The following is an 11,481-nucleotide window of genomic DNA, read 5'->3' on the forward strand; positions in this document are numbered from 1 at the left end:
AGAAGGAGAGAGAGAGAGGAGAGGTGTGTTCAGGTCTTATAGTGGAACAGCCCAGCAGTCTCCTCCCATCTCACCAAGTGATTTTCAGAGAAAATGAGAACGTTTCTTCACCAGAGGGTACAGTATAGGTTTCAGAATGCCGAACACATAAAGAAGGATGAGGAGGGATAAGAGAGGTTAAGGATCACATTTCTTCAGTAGAGGCTCTCGGAGCCAAATTCTCTGATCTTAATTTGTGCGTTTTTTAGGAATTGCAGGTTATAATGTGGTTATGAATGTCTTATGAAAGTAAGGAATTATGAACTGGCAATATGGAGTCCCATCTACATCGATGTCTACACTATTATTCTACAATGTAGAAAATAGTAAAAATAAAGAAAAACCCTTGAATTAGTAGAAGTTCTAAAAGATTTGACCGGTAATGTACATATACAGTGGGGCAAAAAGGTATTTAGTCAGCCACCAATTGTGCAAGTTCTCCCACTTAAAAAGATGAGAGAGGCCTGTAATTTTCATCATAGGTACACTTCAACTATGACAGACAAAATGAGAAAAAAAAATCCAGAAAATCACATTGTAGAATTTTTATTGAATTTATTTGCAAATGTGTGTGTGTGTGTGTGTGTGTGTGTGTGTGTGTGTGTGTGTGTGTGTGTGTGTGTGTGTGTGTGTGTGTGTGTGTGTGTGTGTGTGTGTGTGTGTGTGTGTGTGTGTGTGTGTGTGTGTGTGTGTGTGTGTGTGTGTGTGTGTGTGTGTGTGTGTGTGTGTGTGTGTGTGTGTGTGTAGAATGAGAAACTAACTAGGGAAGTATGATGTTGTTGGGACACAGCCGAGAGCTGACAGGCGACTCCTATGGTTTCCTGTTAGTCAGAAGAGAATGAACTGTTTCCTGTTGATCTACTGAAAACAGAGCAAAGTGTTACAGCCTGCGCACCAGCTTAAAGCTGTTGTCCTGGCCAGGCCCTGTTGATCTACTGAAAACAGAGCAAAGTGTTACAGCCTGCGCACCAGCTTAAAGCTGTTGTCCTGGCCAGGCCCTGTTGATCTACTGAAAACAGAGCAAAGTGTTACAGCCTGCGCACCAGCTTAAAGCTGTTGTCCTGGCCAGGCCCTGTTGATCTACTGAAAACAGAGCAAAGTGTTACAGCCTGCGCACCAGCTTAAAGCTGTTGTCCTGGCCAGGCCCTGTTGATCTACTGAAAACAGAGCAAAGTGTTACAGCCTGCGCACCAGCTTAAAGCTGTTGTCCTGGCCAGGCCCTGTTGATCTACTGAAAACAGAGCAAAGTGTTACAGCCTGCGCACCAGCTTAAAGCTGTTGTCCTGGCCAGGCCCTGTTGATCTACTGAAAACAGAGCAAAGTGTTACAGCCTGCGCACCAGCTTAAAGCTGTTGTCCTGGCCAGGCCCTGTTGCTTGTGTATGTTTATGTGTGTGGGGAACCCCACATCATCTAGGCAGACAGCGAGAGGCGCCTGCTTGCTCAATTTGGGGAACCGTTGACTTATCGAGAGAAACTGTGTCTGGAGAGATCTCCTGTTGTTCCGACACCTACTGTCCTCACTAGTAGACTAGAATAACCAGCAGTTGGTACAGAATTAATCTTTTTCACAGTTAGTCTGTGCCATGTACCCCAGTTTTGTCCTCCACACATACACCAAGATCACATGTTTGGTACATGCTTGAATAAGACAGCGTGACTTTATAAGGGTTCTGTGCTCCCTGTGTCATTTGAGCTCTCAGCCTTCCACCTCAGAGTGGAGGGCTGACCAGCTACATTACTGCAATTCTTATTAAATAAAGGTTGATTGTTTGAAGAAATGACAAAGTCTCTCCTTATTGGTTAGAATTTCCAAGACACTAGTTGTGGAAACTACTGGAGATCAATAAAAATAATTAAAGAGCAAGCGCTGCGTGTATATTATCCAAACATTACAATATCATGGAACAGTTTATAATCATGGAACAGTTATAATCATGGAACAGTTTATCACCATGGAACAGTTTATAATCATGGAACAGTTATAATCATGGAACAGTTTATAATCATGGAACAGTTTATAATCATGGAACAGTTATAATCATGGAACAGTTTATAATCAATGAACAGTTTATAATCATGGAACAGTTTATCACCATGGAACAGTTATAATCATGGAACAGTTTATAATCATGGAACAGTTTATCACCATGGAACAGTTATAATCATGGAACAGTTATAATCATGGAACAGTTTATAATCATGGAACAGTTATAATCATGGAACAGTTTATAATCATGGAACAGTTATAATCATGGAACAGTTTATCACCATGGAACAGTTATAATCATGGAACAGTTTATAATCATGGAACAGTTATAATCATGGAACAGTTTATCACCATGGAACAGTTTATAATCATGGAACAGTTTATAATCATGGAACAGTTTATCACCATGGAACAGTTATAATCATGGAACAGTTTATCACCATGGAACAGTTTATAATCATGGAACAGTTATAATCATGGAACAGTTTATCACCATGGAACAGTTATAATCATGGAACAGTTTATAATCATGGAACAGTTTATAATCATGGAACAGTTTATAATCATGGAACAGTTTATCACCATGGAACAGTTATAATCATGGAACAGTTTATAATCATGGAACAGTTTATCACCATGGAACAGTTTATAATCATGGAACAGTTAATAATCATGGAACAGTTATAATCATGGAACAGTTTATCACCATGGAACAGTTTATAATCATGGAACAGTTATAATCATGGAACAGTTATAATCATGGAACAGTTTATCACCATGGAACAGTTTATAATCATGGAACAGTTAATAATCATGGAACAGTTTATAATCATGGAACAGTTATAATCATGGAACAGTTTATAATCAATGAACAGTTTATAATCATGGAACAGTTTATCACCATGGAACAGTTATAATCATGGAACAGTTTATAATCATGGAACAGTTTATCACCATGGAACAGTTATAATCATGGAACAGTTATAATCATGGAACAGTTTATAATCATGGAACAGTTATAATCATGGAACAGTTTATAATCATGGAACAGTTATAATCATGGAACAGTTTATCACCATGGAACAGTTATAATCATGGAACAGTTTATAATCATGGAACAGTTATAATCATGGAACAGTTTATCACCATGGAACAGTTTATAATCATGGAACAGTTTATAATCATGGAACAGTTTATAATCATGGAACAGTTATAATCATGGAACAGTTTATCACCATGGAACAGTTATAATCATGGAACAGTTTATAATCATGGAACAGTTTATAATCATGGAACAGTTTATAATCATGGAACAGTTTATCACCATGGAACAGTTATAATCATGGAACAGTTTATAATCATGGAACAGTTTATCACCATGGAACAGTTTATAATCATGGAACAGTTAATAATCATGGAACAGTTATAATCATGGAACAGTTTATCACCATGGAACAGTTTATAATCATGGAACAGTTATAATCATGGAACAGTTATAATCATGGAACAGTTTATCACCATGGAACAGTTTATAATCATGGAACAGTTAATAATCATGGAACAGTTATAATCATGGAACAGTTTATCACCATGGAACCGTTTATAATCATGGAACAGTTTATAATCATGGAACAGTTTATCACCATGGAACAGTTATAATCATGGAACAGTTTATAATCATGGAACAGTTTATCACCATGGAACAGTTTATAATCATGGAACAGTTTATAATCATGGAACAGTTTATAATCATGGAACAGTTATAATCATGGAACAGTTTATCACCATGGAACAGTTTATAATCATGGAACAGTTTATAATCATGGAACAGTTTATCACCATGGAACAGTTATAATCATGGAACAGTTTATAATCATGGAACAGTTTATAATCATGGAACAGTTTATAATCATGGAACAGTTTATAATCATGGAACAGTTTATAATCATGGAACAGTTTATCACCATGGAACACTTCCTATTTGACAACAAAGCATCCTTCACTCATGCTGCCAAACATACCCTCATAAAACTGACCATCCTACCGATCCTCGACTTCGGCTATGTCATTTATAAAATAGCCTCCAACACTCTACTCAACAAATTGGATGCAGTCTATCAAAGTGCCATCTGTTCTGTCACCAAAGCCCCATATACTACCCACCCCTGAGACCTGTATGCTCTCATTGGCTGGCCCTCGCTTCATACTCGTTGCCAAACCCACTGGCTCCAGGTCATCTACAAGTCTTTGCTAGGTAAAGCCCCTGTCATGACATTGCCCTGTTGGTGAGGTTTATGACCCCCATAAATACCTTTCCCTCTTTCCTCTCTCTACTCTACAGATGTGACTCTTGGAAAGCCCTTTGCTAACATAGAGTCTGGTAATATCAAAAGGGTGGGGAACGGAACCATATTTTGGTAATCCAACCAGCTAAAAATATGCGTTGGTACTTAATGAATATGATGTCAGATCAGTTGGCGTCTGAGACATTCTTTCATACACTTTCGGCATTTGCTGTATGATCGATGAGAAACTCCATATTGCAAATGTACGGTCCCTTACTGATGTTTGTAAAATTCGCCGACGGTGGCGGGCCATGCACCAGGGCCAGATCTTCCGGGAAGTCATTGAACGAAGTCTCACGGACATTCGGTTTATGTTTTATAAAATGTTCAAATGTTTTTTTTGTTTTTTATTATTATTTTATTTATATATTATATATATTATATATTAAATATATTATATATATTATATATATTATTTATTTATTATTTTTATTTTTCTGCTGTCCCGGTAAATTCCACCAGATGGCGAATGGAATCGTATTGCAAATGTACAAAACATCACCAATCACGACATGGCCATTTCTCCTAAACGGAAAAGACTTCGAAGACTAAACTTGGTGAGCATAGGTTTGGACTAATGGGCTGTTATCCCAAAAATAGTTAGTTAGTTAGTTAGTTAGTTAACCTGTCTAGGAACGGGGTTCCGCTCCGCTAGCGGAACAGCCAATGAAATTGCAGGGCGCCAAATTCAATCAACAGAAATCTCATAATTCAAATTTCTCAAGCATACAAGTATTAGACACCATTTTAAAGATAACATTCTCCTTAATCCAACCAGAGTGTCCGATTTCAAAAAGGCTTTTTGGCGAAAGCAGAACATATCATTATGTTAGGTCAGCAACTAGTCACAGAAAGCAGACAGCCATTTTCCAACCAAAGAGAGGAGTCACAAAAAGCAGAAATAGAGATAAATTTAATCACTAACCTTAGATATTCTTCATCAGATTTATTTATATCCAAAAACCTCAGTTTACATTTGGCTTTGCCTCCAAAACATCCCATGAATTTGCACAGAGCCACATCAATTTACAGAAATACTCATAATAAACATTGATAAAAGATACACACCATGCAATAATCTGAGTACGGCGCTCAGAGACCAACACAACCCCAAAAGATATCCGCCATGCTGTGGAGTCAACATAAGTCAGAAATAGCATTATAAATATTCACTTACCTTTGATGATCTTCATCAGAATGCACTCCCAGGAATCCTAGTTCCACAATAAATGTTTGATTTGTTCCATAAAGTCGATAATTTATGTCCAAATAACTCCTTTTGGTTTGTGCGTTCAGTACACAATCTAAACTCACGACGTGCGGGTAGGTCCAGGCAAAAGTTCAGACGAAAAGTCATATTACAGTTCGTAGAAACATGTCAAACGAAGTATAGAATCAATCTTTAGGATGTTTTTAACATAAATCTTCAATAATGTTCCAACAGGAGAATTCCTTTGTTTGTAGAAAAGCAATGGAACGCGAGGTAACTCTCACATGAACGCGTGTCACGAGCCCATGGCACTCTGCCAGACACCTGGCTCAATCCCCTCTCATTCGCTTCACAGTAGAAGAATCAAACAAGGTTCTAAAGACTGTTGACATCTAGTGGAAAGGAAGTGCAAAATGACCCCAGAGACACTGTGTATTCGATAGGCCAAGAGTTGAAAAACTACAAACCTCATATTTCCCACTTCCTGGTTGGATTTTTCTCAGGTTTTTGCCTGTCATATGAGTTCTGTTATACTGACAGACATCTTTCAAAACGTTTTAGAAACTTCAGAGTGTTTTCTATCCACATCTACTAATTATATGCATATATTAGCAACTGGGACTGAGTAGCAGGCAGTTTACCCTGGGCACGCTTTTCATCCAAAAATTAAAATGCTGCCCCCTAGCCCAAAAAGGTTTTAAGAGAAATCGTACAATGTACAATTGGTGATGCGCAGAGAGAACAAAAAAAATCAAAAAAAGTTACAGATCTAGTTGCGGCGTGTTCAGACCAATCCGTTAAGGTGGGTTTCGGAGCTCTGCGAGTTTCTGTGATTTTCTGAAATCACACACACTCATTCAACCTGTAAATCAGTCAGTTCTTAACGTAAAGACTTAAAATTCATATTCTGCCAAGGAGTATATGTATACACTTTCAGCTTCCTGTGTCAACCGGAAGTGCCTTAAATTGGGGTCATAGGGGCTGGATCGAATGGTTAAAAAGGTTAGATCTTTCCAAAATAAGTAGGCCCGTAATGAAGCCTGGCCCCAGGTGCTTTTGGGTGACAGCGGGAGAACCGTTAGGGTTAGAAGGACAATTCAACCACAGGAGTGTTCCTAAGGTCCTCCCGATCTGTGCACACCTTGACCGTGTGGCATTAACCTTTAACCTGTCTCACTCCCCCGTTCCGCTAGCGGAACTCCTCCCACATTCCACTGAAAAGGCAGAGCGCGAAATTCAAAAAAATGTTTTTTAGAAATATTTAACTTTCACACATTAACAAGTCCAATACAGCATATGAAAGGTATACATCTTGTGAATCAAGCCAACATGTCCGATTTTTAAAATGTTTTACAGGGAAGACAAAATATGTAAATCTATTAGCTAACCACGTTAGCAAAAGACACCACTTTCTAACACCATCAGTTTTTTACTCCATCACCAGCTATCACTAATTCGACCAAATAAAGATATATATAGCCACTAACCAAGAAACAACTTCATAAGATGACAGTCTGATAACATATTTATTGTATAGCATATGTTTTTTTTGAAAAATGTGCATATTTATGGTATAAATCATAAATTACATTTCAGCTACAATCAGAAATTGCACCGAAAGCAGCCATAACATTGACAGACACCAACGTCAAATACCTAATTACTCCTCATAAAACATTTCTGAGAAATACATACTGTGCAGCAATTGAAAAACAGGATTCTTGTGATTCCAGACAATATTTCAGATTTATTAAATGTTTTATAGCGAAAACAAAATGTAGCGCTAAATTAGCATAGCCACGCCAGCCAGAACCAGCTGGGCGCCCACGACCAGTTCATATGCACGACAGATATATGAAATAACATTATAAATTGGGTCTTACTTTTGCTGATCTTTCATCAGAATGTTGATCAAGGTGTCCTTAGTCCAGATGAGTCGTTCATTCCATTCAGAATGGTACCTTTCCCACTTCATTTAGCATGGGTACTAGTCGAGTGGCACGGATCTCTCCAAGTAAACAAAGTCACAGAACGGAACACGGCAAAACTCCCGAAAAAATTCAAATAATCTGATTAAACTATATTGAAAAAACATACATTACGATGATATGGTCTCATTTATCAAATCAAATCCGAGCCGGAGATAGTTGACATCCGAAACGGCAGCAAAACAAAACACAATCTCTCTTCCAAGTCGCGCGCTTCAGACTTCCAGAAATGGACGGTCACGTCAAAGAAATAGGTCTTATTTCACGTCAGAACAAGATAAACACATAATTTCTCCTCTGACGTCCTCTTGACACCCAGAGGAAGGCGTATGAACTGTGTTTCGGGTCATAGGTGGCATGACCATGTATAGGCAGAGCGTTGAAGCGAGCATAGACATCTTGCATTCTACTTCCTGGTCAGGGAAAGTGCTGCCAAATGACTTCTGTTCCACTCAGAGAAAAAATTCAAACGTTTTTAGAAACTAGAGGTTGTTTTCTATCCAATAGTAATAATAATATGCATATTGTACTAGCAAGAATTGAGTACGAGGCCGTTTAAAAATCATACGATTCACCAAAAGTGAAAATAGCACCCCCTGGTCCTCATCAGGTTAACAGTGAAAACAGGGTTTTTTCATCTCACAGATTACAATGACATCTCTCCCCATAGGAATACATCGCCTGCTCCCATAAATTCAACCTGAAGCCTATGTGGGTTATGAATGCCTTATGAACCTGTCTTCGATGTAAATCTATCAAGCCACCATGAGGTTAACCTGTGTCGATTCTAAGCTTCCTGGAGCAACCGGAAGTGATTAAATTCACCCTAAAGGTGTTTTGATATACCAAACCTGCAGTTTGTGAAAATCACTGCATGCAACCCTGTGTAAATAGGTCAATTCTTAACGTAAAGACTTTAAACTCAGGATTCTGTAAGAGCCTACCCCAATGAGGATATGTGTTTACTTTCCTGTGCCACTTTCCTGTGCCAACCGGAAGTGGCTGTTTCGAAGGGTTAAAAAAGTCACATCTTTCCAAACTTCATATGTGTGAATAGGCAACCCTCATGAACTGTAAATCAGTCACTTCTCCCATCAGATTTCCAAGAAAAACTCACACACACACACAGCAAGGATGGAGTGACACAGTGTGGGGCTTAGAGACACACAGAGCCTGCAATAGTTACCTTCTTTCGAACTATCAAAGAACCGTCAGACCTAGAGCTCTGAAACTTTGGAAACCTGTTCTAGAGTTCAAGTCAATAGTGCACGGTGAGTTATATGGCTCTAGAAGGTTCTCAGACCGAGAATCACTGCCCGGCCATCCCGAGTTCATCGGGCCAGTCAATTTCGCATTCCTGCAGTTTTTGTGAGCATGTCAAATTCGTGATGCTAAATGCCAATTGAAACACTATTTGCAAATGGACAGTACATTTGCAATAAGATTCAACAGTGAAAAAACATCACCAAATGGACATGATGAAATCAACACAACGAGCGATGGAGAGGAACCACTATCACTGCCCGGCCATCCCGAGTACATCGGGCCAGTCAATTTTGCATTTCGGCAGAATTTTGTAGCATGTCAAATTAGTGATGGTAAATGCCCATTGAAACATATTGAAAATGGACAGCCGGGCGCCTGGTGATTGGAATGCGTTACCAGGATCACATTTTTAAAATAGTTTTTAATGCCATTAGGGGGGTGTAAGGGGTCTACGGTTGGGTAGGGAGCACCCCCCCCCCCCCCCCACCCGTACCCATCTAATAGGGGATGCCCTTGGTCAATTTGGACATTTTTCAAAAAATCGTTAAAAAACAACAGGGTCCCACTTCTCCCTCATCATACATGACAAATAGATCATCTAGGTTGATTCATGGCTTAACATAGTGCTATATATCATTTGGGCAGTATAAATGCCCTTTGGACATGGTTTACTGACTTTTGGGTTTGGTAACCGACTTCCTATGATCGTACATGGAAAATGGAAATAAAATCCTGATTTGGCACTTTTAATACTTTCATATTGCATTTGGACACATCTAATGGCATTTGACAATGGTTCACTGACTTTTGACTTTAACTTTTGACTTCCTATGAAATCATATTGCAAATGGACAAAACATCCTGATTTTGCACTTTCAATACTTTCATATTGCATTTGGACACATCTTATGGCATTTGGCAATGGTTCACTGACTTTTGACTTTAACTTTTGACTTCCTATGTAATCATATTGCAATTGGACAAAACATATGCCTTATGCCTTATGCCTTAAGTAAAAAAAAATATGACAATAAAATATGACAAAAGTATGTTCATACAGTTCTTATACATGTGTAATTGACAAAGCTTTCAAAAGAATTTCGAAAAACAGGAAGCACTTTTTTAAGGGGGTGATAAGTTTTTCACAAATTTTCACAATTTGACCCTTGGGTCTTGACTTGATGTCCATTTTCAACATGAAAATTTACCATGGAGCGCGTCGCCATCTATTGGATTTTTGCAGTGAAATTTGCCATATGGCATTTGCAATAAGTATTCAATGAAACGGCGTCCATTTGAGTGGTATTGTACATCGTGTATATGTTTCGTACGGTGCCAATAAGATCCCATTCATTTTTGTCCATTTCAGGGGGATATTCAATCAATCAATCAATTTTATTTTATATAGCCCTTCGTACATCAGCTGATATCTCGAAGTGCTGTACAGACACCCAGCCTAAAACCCCAAACAGCCCCAAACAGCTGGTAATGCAGGTGTAGAAGCACGGTGGCTAGGAAAAACTCCCTAGAAAGGCCAAAACCTAGGAAGAAACCTAGAGAGGAACCAGGCTATGAGGGGGTGGCCAGTCCTCTTCTGGCTGTGCCGGGTGGAGATTATAACAGAACTATGCCAAGATGTTCAAAAATGTTCATAAGTGACAAGCATATTCCCCTTACTAATGATAGGATGACATAAACTGTATCTTGGAAAGTCTACACATCCTAGTTATCAGATTCACATGGACTTGTTGTGTAATTTAAATGTTTAAATATGAAACTATTTGTGAAAAGATTAAATGTAATTTTAGCTTCTAAATGAGAGAATTGGTTTTCATAAGTGAACTAGGCTCAATTCAGTGGCCCCGCCCGTGTGAACAGACATTGGTTGTGAACTATGAAACACGCCCTTCTCTCCACCACTACATAAGCCCCTTGACGAAAATTCAACTTGTGTTCCTGAGGACGTGATGACTGCTGTCCATACGTTAAAAAGGGTGAATTTCAACGTGGAGGTGACGATCAACACGCTGGAAGGATGAATTTGATTACACCAGCCAGAATATAGCATGAGTTTATAGTATGGCAACTTGGTATGAACTTTGAACGCTTATTCCCTAAAGAAGTGATACATCCTAGCCGTTGAGTGAGCAGCAGCAGCTGTAAACGTGGGCTAGGAAAGGACGGACAATCTCTTCAGAAAGACAGGGTACTACAACGTATCCGTTCTACCACATGACATATTCTGCAAATGACAAGAGAGATCTCTGCTGGGCAACCCAACCTTCCATCTACGACCAATTTATATTTAAATATTAAATAGTAAATATTTCTTGCATTTTCTTTTCCAAAATGGGCGGTTATTTAGAATGCATAAGATTCTGTATTTACGATAGCACAGCTTTACAAGGTCTGATCAGAGACCAAATTCCTTTGTTCCTCAGTCTTCCCGTGCTTTCATTCAAAACCCAACCCCCTTTCTTTTTGTAACCAGCCGTCATATTGGTTCCATCCACCAGGGACATTTTCTTGTATGACATAATTAGTAATCAATGTATGGTCCATCCTGTGTATATGTAATTCTATGTGATTATTTAGGTATTTAGTAAATAAATAATTGAACCTAATTTTGTATTGCTGATTCAAC

The sequence above is a fragment of the Salvelinus alpinus genome, chromosome 6 (assembly GCF_045679555.1).
Source record: "Salvelinus alpinus chromosome 6, SLU_Salpinus.1, whole genome shotgun sequence".
Lineage (NCBI taxonomy): Eukaryota > Metazoa > Chordata > Actinopteri > Salmoniformes > Salmonidae > Salvelinus > Salvelinus alpinus.